Consider the following 20,867-nt stretch of genomic DNA (forward strand, 5'->3'; position numbering starts at 1 on the left):
ACAGGGTGGCTGTAAGTCCAGAGTCTCTCTACTTGACCTCTCCAGAGAGTAACCTTCTAATCTTCTACTTGAGTAAAGGAGGGACATCCAACAGCTGTGCAAGATTTGGAAGATGGAGTATTAACTACTCAGAATACTGACCCTTCACCTTGTTTTCCTCTCCATCTGTATCTGTCTCCAGTCCTTGAGGCCTCTGGTCTTGAGGCATGAATCCATCGATTTCTAGTTTCAACTCTCAAAGATCTACTGGTTCAAATACCACATACCCATCTGATATCTCTGTTTTAAAGCATAGTTGCAAATGTCTGCTTACTATCTTTATCCCTGGGCATTAACAGTTGTTTTAATTCCACTGGGTTGATAAAACAGTTGGCTTAATCATTTAGATTTGATTTTTGGTGTATTTAACCTATAGTATCTAACTAGAAACTCTCCTGAATTGTTTTTCCCTACAATCCAATTACTTTCCCCCAAAGAATGTCTTGTAAGTTGAATTTTCTTCATCTCATCTCATCATTGTGCAAAGTAAGTGAAAATTATGAAAAGAAAAGTGCTAATACTAGAGATAAGGAGCCTAGGTTTTATAAACTTAATACATTAGAGATAAAGATGGAGATCGATAGGCCTACCAGAGCTGTATCTCTTTAAGTTCAATCTGATACTTATTGTATTGAAGTCATTTCAATATGTGAACAGATAATAAGGTATAAGAATAAACCTAAAGAATGTATGTATGTATGTATGTATGTATGTATGTATTTATTTATTTATAAATGTTTCTTTATTTTGAGAGAGACAGAGCCTGTGCATGAGCAGGGGAGGGGCAGAGAAAGAGTGGGAGGGAGGATCGTAAGCTGGCTCCGAGCTGTCAGCGCAGAGCCTGACATAGGGCTCAAACTCCTGATGAGATCATGACCTAAGCCAAAATCAAGAATCGGACACTTAACCCACTGGGCCACTGAGGCGCCCCAAGGATATGCTTTAAATGCTGAAAATATATTACTAAAAATGGGTGTTTCACAGGTAAAATGTAATTAAGGAATTTACGAGGGAAACCTTTCTATAATAATAAGTCTATCACTAGTCTTCAGGGAATTTGAATTCCAAAAATTCCAGTACCATAGGCACAAAACTATAGAACACTCCAAACAATTTTTAGGTTACCATCTTAAATTTAAGAGCCATAAAGAAATAAATAACTATTCAATTAGAAAGGTAATAAAGTCTTTGGTAATTGCAGAGTTCTCTGATATTTTCTGGTACTGTCTTGACCTATTTACTTTCTTTTTTAACTGTAGTATGACTCTTTTCTATCAAAGCTTGTTCTTATTTTTTCTTAAATTATTATTCATGTTATACCTCACTGAAAGCACAAATCAGTGCTCTATCTCCTGACCTTTTTGAAAACCAGTCGGATGTATATGACAGAAGCAGATGGCTGTATGTGCCCAAAGCAAGGAGGACCAGAGGTTACACTCCCTTGTAGTGCAGTGTGTACTAAGGACAGAAGAGTGTGATTTCGTCTTAATTCGAATTTATATCAGTGTATCTAACAAATGTTTTTACCAAAAATTTTAAAACCTTTTCTCACACTTTAAACGACTGAATATACTTGTCTATACAACTCTTCTTAAAGCTAGTACTTTTGGAAATTTGCATATAAATTAAATAGAAGTAGAAGGTTGTTTGAAGAAAATGGTGACTGGCATTGTGTTTGAGCCATCTGTTTTTCTGTGTCTCACCACAGTTGCTATTTACAAAGCAAACTGCACCTCCTTAACATTTCTCAATGAGAACCAGATCCACATTTTTCTCTTATCAGCGGCTTGTCCCCTGCCCTCAACTTAATGTTCAACTAAAGCAACTCAGACTCATTTCACTCATTTAATATGCTTTCCTTCTCTGAGGAAAGAATTTGTATATTGAGCTGTGCTGAATACAGATTTTATTTAGCTGTGTATAGATGTTTTATATTTATAAACACATGTAATTACAGACTGTCTCCAGCCTATCTGAATTACCTACAAATGGATATAGCATTTGCCTGCATATCACCTTACAGTTTTAAAGTAAGTAATCTCCTATTAACTCAAGTTACCAAAAAGATAGAATCATATATATATATATATATATATATATATATATCAATTTATATCTGTATATAATAAGTCCTAAATTTTAAAAGTATTAATTGAATCTTTTATTCTCATTAGCACCTTGATACTGGGCAAGATTTAAAATGAAAAAAGCTCAACTCCTGTTATCCCAATGGAGGTGATCATTTTCTCTTTTCAGCTGGTTATTGGGTTTTTAATTATCTAAAATCTTAATGTAAACCTTTGACTGTAGTGGCCTACAAAAGTTTCATGTTTAGATTTAGGGCTGTTACTCCTGGTCTGTCAAGGGTAGAGTTCTGAGCCAAATGCAACTATGTGGAGGCCTGTAATGTAAATCTTTAGTCATTAATTCCATTATCTCCCCATACCAAAAATAAAATGAAATGAAATGAAAAATGAAAGTCTTTTTATTCTGAGGTAGAATTTACATAGAGAAGAATGTACAAAGCTTAGTTGTATATAGATCAGTGAGTTTTGACATATGTATATACCACTGTAACCCATACCCACATCAAGGTATAGAACATATTTATCCTTCTAGAAAATTTCTCCATGTCTCTTTCCAATAAGAAGCCCTCTTTTACCCCAGAACTAATTGCTTTTCTGACTTCTATCACCAAAATTAGTTTTGCATACTCTTAGCATGAATTTGATGCAAATAAAATTATAAAGTCTATATTCTTTGGTATCTGGCTTGTTTTGATCAATATAACACTTTTGAGAGAAACATACAGCCTAACGTTTGGAAAAAGGGAAGTAAAAACGTACTTTCTTTAAAGATGGTATAATTATGTAAAAATCTTGAGGCATGAGGTAAAAATGCCTATAACTACTAAAAAATTGAGCAAGTTTAAGGGCTGCAAAGCCACTATATGAAAATGGTTGTGTGGTTTTTTTTAAACCAGTATTTTATTTTACTAAGTAATCTCTTTGCCCAATGTGGGGGGAGAATTCACAACCCCCAAGATCAAGAGTCACATGCTCCACCAATGAGCCAGCCAGGCATTCCCTAAAAATCACTGTGTCTTACTATGCCTTTTGAATAACTTTACAGGTGATTGATTAAGAAATTGTTGCTGGAATGGAAGTATTCTTGAGCAAATACAGGTCCAGAGACACACACAAACATAACTCCAAAACAAACATAATCAATGAAGTGAAAAAAAGACCTAAAATATCCCTAAAACCTAGCAAGCAATCAAGATTAAAAAAAAAGAAAAGAAAAGAAAAGAAAAGAAACTACTAGGCAATACATATGAGAAAAGCATTAGCTTTTGTGCTCATCATTTGTCCTTCCCTTAGGGAACTTCTTATTTGTATAAATCCTTATTTCTCTAGGAATACAGTTTTTAAAAATCTTGTTGCAAAGTATCTTGTAAAGTACAACCAACTGGAAATGGGACTTTGTGCTTCTGTTATATATGAAAACATTTAGGGATGCCGGGCTGGCTCAGTCAGAAGAGCGCGAGACTATTAATCTCAGGGTCATGAGTTCGAGCCCCATGTTGGGTGTGGAGATTGTTTAAATAAATAAAAAACTTTTTTGAATTTTTAAAAAATAAATAAATGAAAACATTTAAATTGCCTTAACAAAACCTGAGCTACCTCTGCATACTCTGTGAGTGTATGTGCGTGCACGTACGCACATGTTCTATGTCTTTAGAAAGCATTAACGCTTACAAAGTATAGCTGGCCAAATAAAAGAAGGGCAGGCTTTAAATAGATGTAATCAATTAAGTAAAGTTTAAAGGCTGGTTGGAGACCGTTGTACCAAACAAGGTTACCAGACAATTTGCTCATCTACACCTAAGTGAATGAAAGTAAAAGATTATTGCAAACATGTTTATTTTGAGATTTCCATATTCTAGACACTGTGCTAAAGACTTCACATTCCTTATCTCATTAAACTCCACAAAAAGTGAAGCAGGTAATATTTTCCCCATTTTATAGATGAGAAATCAAGGTTTAGAGTTTAGGTAACTTCCCCAAGGTTACACAATAAGAAACCAAGATTCAAACCAAGAGCTCACATCCATGCCCTGACACCCCTTTGCTTTTTCCTATATGTAAGCCAATATTCTCTACTTCTTTTCTGATCATCCCCTAAGTGCAAGGATAAATTGTTATATATAAGAAAATTTCTTAAGTATCTTAATTGCAATTAAATACTCCAACCATGTAAGAGCAGTGTGAGGTAGAAACTAGATTTTCTTTAAAAATGTATACATGCAGAACAGTACAGAGCAGGTATAATTACGGTCTTTCAAAAAAAAATGACAGATAATGAAATTGAGACTTAGAGATGTTAAATAATAAGTCGAGAGGCATATTGTTTAAGTGGTAGAGCTGGGATTTGAATTTGGGTAGTGTAATTTTGACTATGAAATGGATAGGTGTATGTGGTGCTGATTGGATGGGTATGTAAGTTGCCGCATGGGGAGATTAAGCCTTTCCTAGAAAATGGGTGCTGGGCAGAAAACCCCACTCAGCAGCCAGGTAACTTGAACCCCAGCAGAGTTATTGCTTGTGCTGGCTTCTCTCAGCAGAGGGCTCCTCCTTGCCATTTGGGTCAGATTAAAATGTTCTCATGCGTTTTCAAAGTTCTTTGACAGGCTCCATTGACCTCCTTTCCTGAAACCCAAGTCCTGAGCTGGCCTCACCAATCAACACCGGCAAATCTGGTCCGGTGGCTCCTTGAACCTGCCATCCAGCTACCCAGTCATCTTACCCGAATGCATTTCTCCAAACCAGCCAGCACCACCCATCACCCAATCTGCTCATTTAAAGCAACATGACATCAGAAGATTGGGCAGCATCATAGTTAGGGAAAGGAGGGGAGTGGCCTTCAGGAGGCTTTGTAGTAGCATTGGAACCGCTCCCTCTGGGCCAGCATCATAGGCCTGGCAGCAGACATGACGGTGAGAACCCAGAGAGAGAGGAGGCTAATGCTGGCCACCACTCTGCGAAGAAAGCTGGGATTGTGAGACTGAGGGAACCTGGGAATAACTGAGACAGTAATGGGTTCTAGGGAGCTGAAGTTCTGCAATTTCAGGTTGAGGTGAAGACAATGAAATATTCTGAGACTGATGTGGCCCCCGAATCATAGGTCTGTTTTAGGATGCTGTATTTTACCAACGTTACAAAATCCTCCTGCAGAAGTCCAGATTCATTGTTCTCAGCATCTTCAAGCCCAGAGTGGCCACTTACAGGGCAACTCACATGTTACATGTTACATAGAGACTTATACCATGCAGCCCATGGTCAGGGGAAGAATTTGAAACACACAGAAATTTCCTCTCTAGCAAAAAGGCTACGAACTGGCAGACTGCCTAGGGTGCTAGTTAGTCCAGGGTCTTCTCTGAGAACTTCTTGGTGTATTAGCAAAGGACTCGTGTCTCTATCCCTGATTACCACTGACTGCAATGAGGACCAGACTTCCCTTGGAGCAGCAGGATGAGGCCGAAGGGAGTACCCCATGGGACCATTGATTCCCTCATCATTATGGGTCAAGGCAGTTGTTAACTATGACAGCCAAAGACCCATTAGTGATAATGCAGTCAAAATGGAAACTCAAAATGGCTCAAGTCTAAGACAAGAGCAGAATCTGTGAATTAAGAGATTGAGTCATCCTTTCTAAGCCTAGGAAAAATATATCAATTTATAGATTGTCACCTCAGTACTTGAGAGGAAGTTCAGAGAAACAGAAAAAGGAGAGATATGCAGAAGTTGAAATCGGCTTACCTTCTGCTTAGTCATTAATAATAATAATAATAATAGTAAATACTTAGACAATATTACCATGAGTCAGGCCCTGCTCTAAGCATTTTACATATAGAAAATCATTTCATCAGACCACTATGTGACCACATCACTAATATGCCCAATGTGGGGCTGCCCGTTTCTTAAAGTTTCTCCTTGATTTCTGTCCCTTATAGGTGACCTGGGCTCCTGTGCTATAAAGAATAGCTTAGTCATTAACCTATAGTGAATGCTTGAAAATCTAACATGAGCCACTAGATAAAGATATTGTCTTTGGTTAAACACAAATCCATCTATAATGGGATAACCCTTTATATTAAAAAAAGAAAAGTTGTGTCAAATATCATCTATGGGTTAAGCACTATCATAAACATTATTTCATTAATCCTCAAGGCAGGTAGTATTTGGTGGAAACTGAATTTAAGAGAGCACAAGAAACTCACTCAAGTTCTCGCAGTTTAACTCACTCAAGTTCTCGCAGTCTAACTCACTCAAGTTCTCGCAGTTTAACTCACTCAAGTTCTCGCAGTTAAAAAGTGGTGGGCCAGGATGTGAGCCCAGCTTCAAACTCTACACCCAACATATTCTTACTACTGTACCTTACAACTTTAGCCTATGTTAGCATATTTTCATTTATTATTACTTCATTATGCGCTTTCAATAAATGATGGATTTTTCAACATAACCACAATATGATTGTCATATACAACAAAATTAAAAATAATTCACAATAAAAAATAAATAAATAAATAAAATAAAAATGTAAACATGCAGGGCACCTGGGTGGCTCAGTTGGTTAAGCATCCGACTTCCGCTCAGGTCATGATCTCACAGTCTGTGAGTTTGAGCCCCATGTTGGGCTCTGTGCTGACAGCTCAGAGCCTGGATCCTGTTTCAGATTCTGTGTCTCCCTCTCTCTGACCCTCCCCCATTCATGTTCTGTCTCTCTCTGTCTCAAAAATAAACATTAAAAAAATTTTTTTAATGTATACATGCATGCGTACATAATGTGTGTGTGCACGGGTGTACATGTGTGTAGCTGTGTGTATTATGTTTCTGTAGGTACTATTATACAGAAAGATACTTAAAAGAGAGGTAGGGGTTTAGAGGTGGAGTGGAAAACAATGACTAACTCTATGTAATTATTGTGTAATTTCAGTGAGTACAGTAAATGTTTATTCTTTTTGTTTCAAAAACAATCTAATAAACACGAGGTGCCTGGGTGGTTCAGTCGGTTGAGCCTCTGACTCTTGGTTTCATCTTAGGTCATGATCTCACGATTCATAGGTTCAAGCCCCTCATCGGGCTCCATGCTGACAGAGTGGGGCCTGCTTAGGATTCTCTCTCCCTCTCTCTCTGCCCCTCTCCTGCTCATGCTCTCTCTCTCTCAAAAGCAAATAAAGAAACTTAAAAAAAAAAGTCTAATAAGCTAATACCTTTTACATTGGCATGCATGTTTTGGAATGTTACTTCCACAGAAACATAAATATAAATGTTGTTGCACACAGAAATATGTTTAAAGAAATGCTTTTTAATTATTATTCATCTGTGATTTTATTCTTCAGGACATGATAAGAATTGAGGAAATTTGAGGAATTTATTGTCAATTGAAAAATTCTACAAATCCTTAGTTTTAGGTAGATTTACACTTGTAATGAGCTATGACCTTGGGCAAACTTCAAAATAATTAGCAATATTTCAACCCAATATGGTGTGAAAGATGATTTTTTTAAACAGAAGCGTAAGTTCCTTCAGTATGTCTTATAGAATTAATGAAGAATGACTGTATTATTAGTAACATAATTAAAAGGCCTAAGAAGTTGTAAGTGAATTGCTTTATCATTTAATGCCTCTTAAAAAGGAATAATATTTAGTTATTTATCCAACCACTTGTAGTGATATATGTATTTTGCTAAGTCAGAGATAATATTTTAAATATAAAATTCACATCATATCTCCATTAATAAAAATGATGTTCTTTTTCTTAATGGAATAACACAACCCATTTTAAATGCTTTCCAAAATAGAATTTTAAAAATATCAACAGTGCCATTCAACTCTCTGTTATTGGGTAAAAGAAAATCATAATTTGAGTACAGGGAATTTTAATGCTCTCCAAACAGAAATGGATTCTCCAAAACAACAGATAAAAATTATCATAAGGTAAAGTTTCCTGAAGGTGGCAGCATCCTAAGCAAATCTCTTCTCAACCTTTGTAGTCAGCTGTACTCACTCATGAAGTATTACTAAATTCCTGGTGAAGATGGCTAAGAATGTTACAAACCATTATTCATTATGAAAACAATGTAACTATCATCATCACAATGATGTGATCTCTAAGGGATTCCTACCTAAAGTGTAGCCTATGCTTTCAAATACATTTTATACTCAATACAAAAATCTTTGTGAAGGCTTTTTATATCTATAAAGATTTCTGTTTCTTGATTCATTATATTATTTTTTTTACTAATAAATGTCAGCAGAGTGCCAGGGAGACAGATACATTTCAAAAGTCCAATTTCCAACTTTGGGTCATTTTCTTATCAGAAAAAAAGCATTTTTAATTCCAATTCTTTTTTTGCATTTCTTGAAATAGAAGCAAATAATCATGATGAATATTATGACAATGATTCTTGAAACTAAGCATGGCTGCACACATCAGGAGGGAAATTCTAATTTAAACACTGGGTTTTAAGGTACTTGTTCAATTCGATTGAGTTTTAAATGAAAACCCATAAAGTTTTTTTGCCTGCCAATAAAATATTATTTGATGACATACTTTTGAAGCTATAATGTTTTCTCTACACAGATGGTTATGGCTGTTATCGTTATTATTAAAATGCCAGTTTCCTGACCAAACTTTGTGATTAGAGAACTTCTAGGAAGAGATAGTTCATTATCATGACCAATCATGCCATCCCTGATTAAATACCCCATCAAAGATCAAAGTCCCCTCAAGGGGAAGGTTAGCCTGTAGGAAAAACTGAAAGATACAGTTCATCAATAAGAATCACATAATATCCGGATCTTTCCATTTACCCCAGTCAGGTGCACCTAAATTCTTCCACACTCATGCAATACTGAAGAGGACCCCGGGTGGCTCAGTCATTTAAGTGTCTGACTCCAATTTGGCTCAGGTCCTGATCGCACGGTTTGAGCCCTGCACCAGGCTCCATGCTGACAGCGTGGAGCCTACTTGGGATTCCCTCTCACTCTCTCTCTCTCTGCCCCTCCCCTACTTGTGCTATCTCTGTCTCTTTCAAAATAAATTTTAAAAAAAGAAAGAAAAAGAGGGAACAAGCATTTTCTCACTACTGAAAGCTATTAATCTTTTGCCATATCATTCATCAACAGAGTTTCTCTGGATATAGGTATTTTTCCTTCAAAATGAGATGTGTTTCTCCATTCCTAAAAATTTATTGGTTGATTTCCAGTCACTTGTTATTCCATATCTAAACATGTGGATAAATGTTCAAATCCTACAGTGTTTGTCAGTCACCAGCTATCTAAAATTTAATGCCCGTTTACCATGTTTCCTAAATTAGATTACCATATAATCAAATGTTATTTTAGCAAACTAGTGAAGCCTTGTGTGTCACAGGTACAAAGATGTGGTGTTTCTTTGCAAATCGTAATTTGCAAGCCAGCTGACCCATATGGAACTACATGATTCAGCAAAGAGAAAGTTCCTGGCAGTCCCATACAACCTCAGCAAGTTTCCTTCTTTAGACCTTCCCCAACCAGAGTTTCCTGCTCTGCCCCTGTTGCATTTTCACACCTTCCTTCATCTTGTTTCTTTCCTTTATTCTCCTGCATATCATTGTTCTTTCTTCCATTTTTTTTTTCTTTCTTCATCTTTGTTCCTTCCCTCCTCATTTTCAGAGTCTTTGAGCCTGTGGATATTAGGGATTTTCCTGAGGTATTTCCCAAAGGTTGAGGAAAAGCACCAGAACTGGACTTAAAGTCACAGAAGCAACAATAGCAAGACCCTGGGTGCTGACGGGCCATGGATGGAGTGATGATTTATCTGGATGTTATTGAGTACAGGACAAATAGAAAATGGAGACAAAGAAGGGTCTATGCAGTCTACTTATAAATTGAAAGCCAAAAATTTCCAACATATTCATCCTATAAATCTGATTTTTTTTGTGTATTTAAGACTAGCAAGTTAAAAATTCTTGGAAGATTTGGTCTAAATTCCTCGCTAGTATTATAGACTATAACACCCAGCAAGTACATTATACATATAGATGAAGAAATATAGAGAGAAAAACTGGGCTCCTTTATTTCACACTTTGCTAAATAGGCTTGAAAACGAAAATTTACGAACAAGAATGGGAAAGCCATTTTAACTGAAATTGGATCACTTAAGTATGAGTGATGTAATAGAAGATAGAAAGAGGTATATAGGAGAGAAAATGGCATGATTGTATCATGGGGAACTTGAAAGAAATAGGAAAAAAACAAAAGTTGAAATATTAAGAAACAATAGAAGTGTTCATATACGCAATTCACAACAGCCTTGGAAGGCCTTTAGAGGACAGAGGCAAGAAAAATAATAATAGTCAGGATTATAAGGTTTGGCAATAACAGAGAGAAAGAGAAATGATGTAGAGGCCAGAAAAAAATTGCATTGATCAAAGTAGTAAAAGAGAAAATAAATTTGGAAAGTAACATAGAGGAAGAAGCAGTAAGATTTGGCCATGAATAAAAAAAGAGCTGGTCACATCATGTGTCAGGTAGAGAAGATTTGGACATTTGGGAAGGACAAAAGAAGTTCAGTAACTGTTTTGCGAGGAGTCAGTCTTGCCACAAACCAAGTAGAGTTAAAACACTGGTTCTAGCCAACAAGCTGATTTCACACTTGCATAAAAGGGCAGCCAATACATAATTTAATTATCACTGAAAGCATAGATGACACGAATTGTATTTTAAACTCTTCCTAATCTCATGGAATGTGATAGTAAGTGAACTGTGGACAGCATCAAGCTCATTTCTGGCACTCAACTGAAGTCATACAATTAAAAAACAAAGTTAGTAGGAAGGAATGTGTGTTATTATTCCACATTAGCTACCTAGAAATTTTAGGTACTCTGCATTTGGGACACACTTGTCTCCTGATCCCTCCTGCAGGATAAAAGTATATATGCAGTTCTTTGCCAAAGTGAACAAGGAAAAGAAGAGGCAGGACAGAGTCACTCTACAAAAGTACTTCCCTCCTCCTTTGCCCGTGGGTAGAACAGGCTAATCACACCAAAGATGCAGCACCCATACCCCCATCTAGTTTCAAATTTCCCATTAGAAATTGACTTTCCTCTATGGACTTTCAGTACAAGGAAATTAGAACCCAAAAATATAATATAAACTCTTAGTTTCTGTGATTGATGAATAATAGTTAGTGTTAATTATTATTTATGGAGCCAGGATGCTTGACTTCTTCAGGTATAGCTGTGGTGCCAGAGGAATTCCATCTACATAAAGGCCCCTATGTTTTTAGATAGGGTGGGTAAACATCGGAGCTTATTGCCAGGTTTTCCTGTGGCTGAGTCAGAAGATAAGGGAAGGGGGTGGGTATTTTTGTGTGCTTTTTTTGTTTGTTTTTCCCTTGAAACTCTAGAAAAGCAGTATTAGGGTTATCCTCCTAGACAGAGAAGAGTAATGTAGATGCCTTTGGACACACAAAAGTGGAGTCTTGGCTTTAGGAGATGGACTTTGCAGTGTGTTTTGCTTCCCTGTTTCCCTTAGGCAGGACCCAAAAGTTCTTTATAAAAGCAAATTTATAAGAAGCTCTGTTCAGATTCATAGGGAAAGTTCAATTACTTTTTAAATTAACATATACTATAAATATGGTGTAGCTATGATACCTGTGAAAAGTACACCTATTATGCGCATATGGCTCAATGAATTTTTATCAGGTGGCTATATCTGTGTCACTAGCTCTCTCTGATCTAGAACATGAAGGCCCTTCATCACTTACTTCAAATGAAACTACTAGCTTGAATTCTAACAGCATGGTTTTTTGTCTGCTTTTTGTTTTTAAGTTTTGTCTTTTTACTTCATTTTTATTGTTTCAAAAAATTTTTAATGTTTATTTTTGTGTGTGAGAGAGAGAGAAAGAGAGAGCATGAGAAGGGGAGGGGCAGAGAGACAGAGGGAGACACAGAATCTGAAACAGGTTCCAGGCTCTGAGCTGTCAGAACAGAGCCCGACGCGGGGCTCAGACTCGGGAATGTGAGATCATGACCAGAGCCCAAGTCGGACACTTAACAGGTTGAGCCACCCAGGCACCTCTGTCTTTTTACTTTAAACAAATGAAATAATGCTGTATGTTCTATTCTGTATCAGGCTACTTCCACCCAATACTATGTTTGTATGATTCATTCATGTATTTGGGAGTGTTATTGATCAGTTATCCTCACTGCAGTATAGTACTTAATTTATATGAATACACTGTAATATATTACCCATTCTATTGTTGGACATTTGAGCCATTTCTAGCTTGGGCCTATTATGTATAGCACTTCTTCGACAAACATTCCCATATGTCTTGCAGTGCATATATTCATTCATTTATGACAGGCATATATCAAGCAGGTGGAATCACTAAACCATAGGGTAGGTACACATTCATTTGTCTTAGTGGACAGCACCAATTTCCAAAGTGTTTCTACCAATTCATATTCCAACCACAACATGTGAAAATTCCAATTGCTCTATATTTTTGACAACCCTCAGTATTTTCTGTCTTTTTATTTTATCCTTTCTGATGGGTGACCATGGAGTTTAGAGCTGCACTCTAATGCCGGTTGAGGAGACTGGGACAAGATCTTGCTAATTCTAGTTGTAATGGGTCTTATAACCCACCTTGGTATATACCATCTGTTTGGTAATTGAAAATAAATAGATTTCTGGGGCGTCTGGGTGGCTTAGTCAGTTGAGCATCCGACTCTTGGTTTCGGCTCAGGTCATGATCTCACAATTTCGTGAGTTCGAGTCCCGCGTCAGGCTCCACACTGGTGACATGGAGCCTGCTTGGAATACTCTCTCTGCCCTTCCCCCATTCAGCCTATCTCTGTCTCTCTCAAATAAAAAAAAATAAAACTTTTAAAAAATTAAAAAAAAAGAAAGATACAGATTTCTTTAGAAATCTACCAAGCAAGCCAAATTTACCCATCAGCCAAGGATCTGAAAAAGTTGAGGGGTCAATTCTTCAATTCAATCACACTGAATAAACTTGAGGTTTCTTTTTTCTTTTTTTGATTATTTCCTCCTCTTTATTTTTTTTATTTATTTAACACTTATTTTTTTTTCAATATATGAAATTTATTGTCATCCCAAAAGGTGCCCTCCTCAATACCCATCACCCACCCTCCCCTCCCTCCCACCCCCCATAAACATTCTAAGCTTGAGGTTTCAAGGATATATATTTTTTCAAGCAATTTCATTTTTCTACCTAATTGTTTTACTTTTAATCAGTCTAATTATTTGTTTTTTTAGAGATTTATCCAAAATGCTTTGGTGATTTTCAAAGCTGAAAAATGACCGATTAAAAAACTTGTTCCAGATTAAAATGTTACTCATTATTACTACCTGATATTCACTGTGATAATTATCAGCAAGGCAAAAACTAATAAAATAGAGTACTTTTTCCAGCAATTCACAAACTAAAGAGAAAGATAGATAGTAATAGTTAATATTCTTTTAGTGCATGTACTTCACACATATCTCATTTCATCCTTACAACAAACATTGGAGTAGGTCCTAGCACTTTTATAGACGAGGAAACTGAGGCACAAAGATGTGAACAAACTTCCTGAGATAGCAGTGATATAGAAATGGGACCAAACCCAGGAAGTCTGACTCCAGAGTATTCTTCAAACCATTACACCATCCTATAACAAAAGACAGAATAGGATATGTGCTTAAAAATAGGGCTAACAACAAAGTTATCTGACAGATACAAGTGGGAGGGATAAATTCTGACTGTGAGTGTTGGGAACTTCAGCAAAATGGCATCAAATGACCTGGGTTTTTAAGATTAGGTAGTATTTTTAAGGGAAAAACATGAGAAGAAATGGAACTTTCTGTAGCAAGAAAAACACAGATTCTAAATTCCTCGGAGAAAGGAAATGTGTTATGTTACTGTAACCCAATAGCCTAGAAAAGGGTCTGTAAACTAACAATGTTGAATGAATGCAAAAATTTAGGGTAGCCAGTTACTGTATACATCCTGTAGTCCTGTTTAAGTGGCCAATGGATGATAAAGTGACAAACACATAAATGAATGGAAGAGCACATTCAGGAGAGCAGTACTTTTGGGTCAGCGTAATGAATGTATAGCAACTCAGCCTAAGATTTAAAATTTATCACGTCATGCAATTTATTTTCTACCATAATGTTGGGATCTTTCATTGAAGGAACTTCTGTCAAAATTCTGGGAGTGGTTTTGTTAATGGATCATTAATTTTAACTGCATATAAACTAGGCCAAATTTTAAATCCCTTTCAATAGTGTTATCTTCACATAATAGTTTTAAAAATTATTTTCTTTAAAATGATTAAGAAATCATTGATCTAAAATATTACTTTAGGGGACTTCTGGGTGGCTCAGTACTTTAAGTGTCTGACTTCGGCTCAAGGGGTGATCCCATGGTTCATGAGTTCAAGCCTCGTTTATTTTCTGGGTCAAAAAGAGCTCACAGCCTGGACCCTGCTTCGGATTCTGTGTCTCCCTCTCTCTCTACCCCTCCCCCATTCATGCTCTGTCTCTCTCTCTCTCTCTCTCTCTCTCTCTCTCTCTCAAAAATAAATAAACATTAAAAAAAATTTTTTAAAAGAAGCTAATATATTAATTGAGGTCAGACTTGGGGGTAACAATAAAATACTACCTTTTAGTTTAATAATGGCTTCTATAAAGTATAGTACAGGTCAGGGAAAGAGAAAGCTAAATATGGATTATCCTAAGGAAAGCATTTGAAACAGCAAAGAGAAATTCATGGAGATGTAATGGAACTCTTATAATAACAATAACAAAATTAAAGGGGAAAAAAGGTCAAAAACCCAAAATATATCGGTTTAATGAAACAGGTTAGAGAATTCTGATAAGATAGACTATGGTAGTACCTTCACAAATACAAAGTCATATTCACTGATAATATTATGATGTAAACAATGTATACAATATGGTTATGATATATAAGAATACATAGAAATATAAGATAATGGATAAAAATGATCAGCTCAACTAAAATAGCATTTTAATTAAAAATAGTACCTGATGTTATAATTTCTTTCCAATAAAAGGTAAACTACTTGATACTTTCAGCAAAATTGAAGAGAAAAACTCTCCAGATTATAGAATTAGGGAGATTCTTCCTAAATATTGAAGCAAAACTCTCATGTGTTAAATTACGGAATGTTATGACAACTTAAAATTGTCTTTGCACCATATCTTCCAAGTTCAAAATTCTTCTCAATTGTGATCACTATAAACAAAATATTCCGTTAAATAAGTGGATGTTGCTTGTGGCTACCTCCATATTTTTCAGGTGAGAAAAACAAAACCGATTACTTCAGTGACGTGTTATTTGCTGGATACTGGAGCAGGGCCTCTTTATCTTGAGTCAGTAACGATTTCCAATGGTCTCACTAGTCTCTAATCAAAACTGTTAAATGTAACTTTTCCTTTATCTGCCCAACTTTGAACATGAAGCACTGTTTTTTCCAGGACAGATTATTTTAGAGCACTCTAAAGCCACTCTGGAAGTCTAACTATGACTCTGTTTTGTAGAAAGTGGAAGGACACGAAATTCTGAAAATAAATTTGAGCCAGTAAGTCTTCTCAAGAAGACAAAAATCCCATGAGATTTTATTTTCGATCCATATGCACACAACATATTTTCATGATCAAAGCAAGTTAACTCTCAGAATTAAGGTATAATAGGATCAACTTTTCAGCATTGACCTCTGCTGTTATTAGCCAGAATAATACACTAAGACCTGACAAAATTATGCCTGAAAATGTTTGCAACTAATTGCACTTGTGAATTAAATAATGATGTTTGGGTGGTGCCTTTTTTTTCCTCCAAAGCTATTTGTACTTGTACCAACACACTTGATGGGTCCAACTTGACCTCTTACTCATAACTTTGAAAGCAAATGTCCCATGCACATGTCAGGCAACTATTTATAACAATTATGTTGGCCTCCACTCTTAAGCAAATATTGTATACAAGAAAGTTAATACATACTCTACTGTTTCCATAAAAAAATCTTTAACTCTGTAAAATTTGGAAAAGAAAGTTCTATTTTCAAATAAGTGCTATTTTTCATTTCTCAAAGAAAACTACCTCACGTGGTTAGTAACTTGACTTTGTATAGTCCTATCAAAAACTGAAACAAATCTTTTTATTTAAAAAGAATTATGAATTCTAAGTATTGAGAATATCTAATTTTTAAGAATTATATCTATCTATGCTTTCATAAAACCAAATTTGTGAGATAGAAATTCTAACACTAATACTTTTCTCATTCTTTAAAAATAATGACTAATAAAAAAGTAATGATGGTACTAATTATATTTCTTATTAATGTTCATTCTTATGATCTCAGAATATTTAAATATTTAGTTGCCCCTGACTGTCTTTTTCCCTGTTCACTTGTTTACCCACTCCCAAGTCTATGTTTTAATTAATTTTAATCAGGGCAGATTAATAAATCCCAGCTTGTTCATGGGAACCAACTGATTCAGAATGAGTCTTTCCTAATTGTTTTGTGTTCACATGGGTGTTCACTTTGGCTCCCCTTCAAGCTTCCTGCCAAGGGGGAAAATTACCTTTCCACGCCCAACTAAAAACAGAGTCAAAGAATAATTCCTTTGGTGAGCAGCGTCACTGAATAAGCAGTTTTAGCGTGATGTGTGTGTGTGTGTGTGAGTGTGTGTTTAATGAAGATCTGTGTGTAGATTGTCTACAAAGTAGTTTTTATATAGAAGAATACCAGATATGTTGTTGCTTTTTTTTTTTTTTTTTTTTTTAGAAATCACATTCTGAAATTTATAATCTTTATTACTAAGTTTTTTAAATCCCAAAGAACATGTTTCCTTCCTGGATGAAACAGTTTTCTTACAAAAAACTGGAATACTTTTCTCAGCCCGTGTTTTGTGTCTTTCATCTCTAACCTTTCCAAAATAACATTTTCTTTTGATATCAGCCTCTTTGATGCTGTTCTAAATGAAAATGTTTTTGAGTTCATTTTTTTCAGAAGGTAAATATTAGTCAGTTAAAAAATAAATCCTGACTCTATTATGACACAGAACTTCTTACATAGTTTCTTGCCCTTCTCATAACAGAAGTCCAGAATCAGTACTCGTCTGGTTTGACCTGGGAAATGTATCCAAACCCTCCAGGGAGGCCCAAGCTTCCTATGTCAGGGATCGCTTTGCTTTAGGAAACCAACACAGATTGAGTGCCCACAAAGAAGAAAAGAAAAAGATCCCTATGAGCTGAGTTGATATATTAGAGGAGGACAAAGAAGTTTTCACAGAATAATGAGGACATGTTGGTGAGGTTTTAGAACCTCAGGTTCCTCTCCAAACCCACCTCCAGAAGTAGCACCGCCTCCCTCTTTCCAAGGTGATGAATCACAATCCTCTCAACTCGGGAGTGGCCTCCAGAGTGATGGCTGTCAAAACACTCCGCTTGAGGGCTGATAAACACTTCTTGAAAATGGCGGTGATGACAGACTGGGTAGGTTTTTGAGATATAGTTCATGAGAGTAGGATTTTAGATGCAGGATTTTTAATGAATGCCTCTCCAAGAAGAGCTGAAGAAAATCAATAACGTGTGTGGATGTAGGCATACAAACAATTTTTTTTCTATTTTTTTAATGTTTATTTATTTTTGAGACAGAGAGAGACAGAGCATGAGCAGGGGAGGAGCAGAGAGAGAGGGAGACACAGAATCTGAAGCAGGCTCCAGGCTCCCAGCTGTCAGCACAGAGCCCGACTCGGGGCTCAAACTCACAAACCGTGAGATGACCTGAGCCAGTCGGACGCTTAGCAGACCGAGCCACCCAGGCGCCCCAAACAGAAATTTTAAAACAGTTCTCTCTTCCACAAGGTCATTAGAATTTGCTTTTGACCCAGAAAATAAACGATTTCATATTAATTCTGACTTAAACATATAAACATCAGATAAATATGTGATTGTATTCTTTCAGAGCTTGGAGGAGATGCATAATTCTGCAACATAAATGTTGCGGTGGCATTTACCAACTGGTCTCTGGTTTGGAAAAATATAAAATTGGTCCGACTCCTTATTTTCTGAGAATTCCTCCATTTTATAATGTTAGCTATCTAAGAAAACTGGGTCTCTTTAACTTTCTTTAGGCTACACCAAGACGTCAATCAAACTAGGTAGGCTTCTGTTTTATTTTTCAACATACAATAAGTGCAGGCTTGCATGTGCAAGGTTGCAGAATCCACACTCTGGCATGAATGAATCTCAGGGAACATTTTAAAAACAGCAGATTACATCTCTCCATTTTCCTTCACCATGTTTTTTCTTCCCTTATTTAATGTCCTTTTACAGCATATTCTTTATTAAAAGAGAGACACAAAAATATTCTATCCTACTACTCCAAATTCAAGGGTATATAAATGGTGCCTTCTAATTGCATTTTTCAGTACATCATACACTTTGTGCCCAAATATCTCTGCCTGCCTTCCTTCCTTTTTTTCTTCCTTTCACGCTTACTTGCTTTCTTTCCTTTATTTAGGAAAACTATCCACAAGCATTAACTAAGCACTTCCTGTTCATTTACTCTCCATTATTTACTTCTTCCTTTGAAGACATATTAAGTTACAATATGAAAGACTCTGTGAAAGACAAGTAAGTCCCCATCTTTTTCTTCTAGGGAAAGAAGACGCATATTTGAGAGAGAGAGAGTGTGTGTGTGTGTGTAAGAGAACGATGAGTACGTATGGGGAAATGTGTAAACAGTCAACTGCAATTCAGGTCAGAATGAAATCAGCCATAGAGGTATTTTAGATGTGTTCTTCTGATTTTAAGATATATCCAAAAAGTTAATGGAAGGAGGCAGCCTCTGTGCCGAAAGGTGGAAGCCAGGTACTAAAGTGATGGGCAGAGGATGAGGATGAGGCATTCTTTGCTGAGGCAGCAACACTAGGGAAGGCTGGGAGGTGGCCAGTGCCTATTAGGGAGCTGAGTTGCCCCTCAGTAACTTAGCACATTCCCATTTGCTTTTATCTTTAGAGAACTGAATGTCTCCAAGAGATGACCTTGCTGGCCACGGATAATGTCAAGTTAATCCATGTACCCATTAGTCCTGAATGAATTGGATTTCATTTGTCTCAGAAAGTAACCTCTCATCCAAGCTGTTTCCTTTTGTAGTTTAAAGTTTTGCATTTAGTTTAGACTTTGAGAAGATAATGTTTTGGAAATGGTTGGAGCTTTTAATTTCATGTACTTTTAAATCCTTATTTAAAAAAAAAAAAGAAAAACGGGCACCTGGGTGGCTCAGTAAGATAAGCATCCAACTTCGGCTCAGGTCATGATCTCAGTTTGTGAGTTCAAGTCCCACATCGGGCTTTCTGCAGTCTGCACAGAGCCCACTTCAGATCCTCTATTCCTCTCTCTCTTTATCCCTCCCCACCTCCTCAAAAATAAACATTAAAAAAAAACTCAGTCAAAGCTAAAAATGTTCAATAATAAATGGAGAAAATTTCAAGTGGATTTCCCAGGATTACTTTTGGGGGATCTGAAAGAGATTTCCATGAACCTCTGTGGATTCCCAGCATCACTTTCCCATATTATCTTCCTTATTCTTTGACCATGTTTTTTTCTGAAAGGATTAAAAATCATTTATTTCACTGCTTTACTCATTTACACAGCATTTATGAATGCATACTGTGTTCTGAGCACTGTGTGAGAACTCAAGGAATTTAAAGAGCTTTGTTGTTTTATTGTTGTTTTGTATTTTTTTCTCTTTTAGGGAAAACTAAAGCCTAAAACCTAAGAGGGATAAATGCTCTGTTAGAAGTTCTGGAATACTACTCAGCAATGAAAAAGAATGAAATCTTGCCATTTGCAACGACATGGATGGAATGGGAGGGTATTATGCTAAGCGAAATCGGTCAGAGAAAGAAGATATCATATGTTCTCACTCACATGTGGGATTTGAGAAACTTAACAGAAGACCAAGGGGGAAGGGAAGGAAAAAATACATATAGTTACAAACTGAGAGGGAGTCCAACCATAAGAGACTCTTAAATACAGGGAACAAACTGAGGGTTGATGAGGGGGGGAGGGGAAAATGGAAGATGGGCATTGAGGAGGTCACTTGTTGGGATAAGCACTGGGTATTGTATGGAAGCAATTAATCATAGGCATCTACTCCCAAAGCCAAGAGCACACTGATACTTTATATGTTAGCTAACTTGACAATAAATTATATATAAAACAGAAATTAAACAGAAATTTGTAATATTAAAAAAAAAAAGTCCAGAGCACTCTAGGAGCCTGTAGAAAGAGTATTTACTGTCTGTTTAGAGAGTCAGAAAGGATTCCAGAACTCAGCCCCAGGTGACTCTTTGAAGATGAGAAGTAGGCAGGCAGAGGGAGCGAAAGGTAAAAGCATATAAACTCGAGAGAGAATATTAAAAATTATGAGAAACCGAAGATGATGAAAAAATTCAACCATTTTTAAATAATAAATGTTTGTTGACTGAATAGATGTAAAAATGACTACCCTTTCCAAGCTTTAGCTACCTAGAATGAATACAAACATTTTATTCTATCAAGCCTACTTTCCGACATCAATAATTTTTATGATTCTATTCTGGATTTTCTCAATATTCTTAGACTATTTGTCCATGTTATGCATCCAGTGGAACTCAACACTGCAATAAAGTCTGTATCGTTTGAGAGTAGAAGAATATTCACATTGAAATTCTCCAAACATTCTTGTAAAT

General features: G+C 36.3%; 1 protein-coding gene and 1 long non-coding RNA gene across 6 annotated transcripts in view; one reads left to right on the forward strand and one right to left on the reverse strand.

Moving 5' to 3' along the window:
- DSC1 (desmocollin 1) overlaps window positions 1–20,867 on the reverse strand; it is a 353,895-nt gene that overhangs the window by 127,923 nt on the left and 205,105 nt on the right. The window lies entirely within an intron of this gene.
- LOC113602232 (uncharacterized) lies at window positions 1,819–20,155 on the forward strand. Its single transcript, XR_003423612.2, has 3 exons — window positions 1,819–2,069; window positions 18,653–18,765; window positions 19,889–20,155. It is a non-coding gene; the product is annotated as an uncharacterized LOC113602232 (long non-coding RNA).

Source organism: Acinonyx jubatus, chromosome D3 (assembly GCF_027475565.1).
Source record: "Acinonyx jubatus isolate Ajub_Pintada_27869175 chromosome D3, VMU_Ajub_asm_v1.0, whole genome shotgun sequence".
Taxonomy (NCBI): Eukaryota; Metazoa; Chordata; class Mammalia; order Carnivora; family Felidae; genus Acinonyx; species Acinonyx jubatus.